Source organism: Rousettus aegyptiacus, unplaced genomic scaffold (genome assembly GCF_014176215.1).
Source record: "Rousettus aegyptiacus isolate mRouAeg1 unplaced genomic scaffold, mRouAeg1.p scaffold_m13_p_6, whole genome shotgun sequence".
Classification (NCBI taxonomy): Eukaryota; Metazoa; Chordata; class Mammalia; order Chiroptera; family Pteropodidae; genus Rousettus; species Rousettus aegyptiacus.
Window position 1 is genome coordinate 101,446,758 of NW_023416309.1, and position 1,871 is coordinate 101,448,628.

Sequence of the window (1,871 nt, forward strand, 5' to 3'; positions counted from 1 at the left end):
GCTGAATTTGGAAGATGATGAGGCCATCGCACGTTTCTCGTAGAGTGTTTGCCACTGTGCACTGTTCCACCCAGCCGGCAGAAGCCGGGGCCCCTGAGAACGCTGCTGAGGGGCTTCTCTTCCCCGCCCCTAGCGGTTAGCAGGTGTCCATCCCAGTAAGTGCTCACCCTGCACGCTTCACAAAGACTGGAGAATGCCAGCTCCACACAGCCCGGAGCCTGCTAAATAAGGCCTGAGTCAGCAGGTGGGCACATGCCGCATACAGAAGGCGCGGTGCAGGGAGCGCAAGAGAGGGATGTAGAGTATGGGGACAGAGGGCTTAGCACACGCTCCAGGGGCTTGGGAGTGTTATCTTGGGAGAAGTGGGCAAGGAACTGGGATAGGGAGGGATGGATGGGGCAGAGGCGCCAAGGCCTAGCCTGGCAGCCTGAGTTCAGAACCACCCCAAGAGCAGGAGCCCTGGGCCGGCGGAGAGCCAGAGGCCTCTCCCTCTGCACCACGCCAGCCCACCTCCTACGAATTCAGGCCCGCCTTGCCTCTTCCTCCACTATATGTCGTCAGCCTCATCCCCTAGCCTTGGAGCTAAGGGATGCACTGAAACTTGGAGACTGGAGCCCCAAGGGGGGACAAGACGGCAGGGTTCCCTTGGTCCACGCGCGCAGCAGCCCTAAAGTTCTCTGGAGCCCTCTGCGTTCAGTTTCGAGAATAACCAACCCCCTTGGACGAAAGGCCTCTGGCGCCCCCTACTGGCAGTTATGCATCAACACTCCAATTCCTCAATCCCGCGGCCGACTCTGACCTGCGCGGCCTAAACACACCTGGGGTCACTTTCAGTGACAGGGAGGTGGTTAGGAGCCCCACCAAAACGAAGGTCGGAAAGCCAGTCTCAAAGGTTACACGTTTTATGATTCCATCTATGTAATACTGTCGAAACGACAGAATTATAGAGATGGAGAGCAGACAAGGTTGCCAGGAATTAAGGAAGGGGAAGGAAGGTGTGGCTATAAAGAGGTCGCATAAGGGACTGCTTTTAAGGTGATGGAACAATTCTGTATCTCGATTGTCGTGATGGTTGTGTAAATCTATGTATATGATAAAATGTTATGAAATTACGCACAAAGACATACAAACAAAACAAAAACAAGTTGTCACAACCGAGGGAGGCTAGGTGATGGGTACGTGGACTTCTCTGTACATTTATACCACTTCTTTCGAGTCAATAGTTCTTTCAAAATAAAAAGTTTGTGAAAAGAAAAAAAAAACAACCTGGACATATCCACCTGCTCATCTCAACCTAGTGGCACCTTTGGGATGCACAGGGTGATGCCCATGAAAGAAAATCTGCCAAGTTCCTTAATAAAGCAAACACTCTGCTGAGGCTGGCGACAGAATATCCCCCTGGAGGTGGTGGGGTGGGGCAGGGAGTGAGCGGGGCAGGGGAACTGGACCTCACAGCCCCAGTTCTGCCCTTAGGCCTGGATGCGGGGGTCCCCGCCCAGCCATGTACCTACTCTGTGCCTCTCCCCACAGGACGAGGAATTTGTGGGGCCCCTTTATAACCCAGGCCCTTCCCTTTAGACCATGCTCCTGATATGCAGGAATCCAGAATCCCCTGCCCAAATGGCCCTAGGCTCATCCTCTCAAGGATGGACCATGTGAGGCAGCAGGTTGCCAGGGATTTTGGCAGTTTGCACTCGTGGCCTGGAGTGTCCACACGTGTGTGCACATGAACCTCTCCTTGGGGCAGGATAGCTCTGCCAGTGGGAAACTCTTCTCATGCCATTGTATTTAGGCAGAGAATTTGAAAGAGTCCAAAAAGTTTACACTAGAACTTGGCCTTCCAGGTCAGTATGAAAACGTACTTGTCAAAG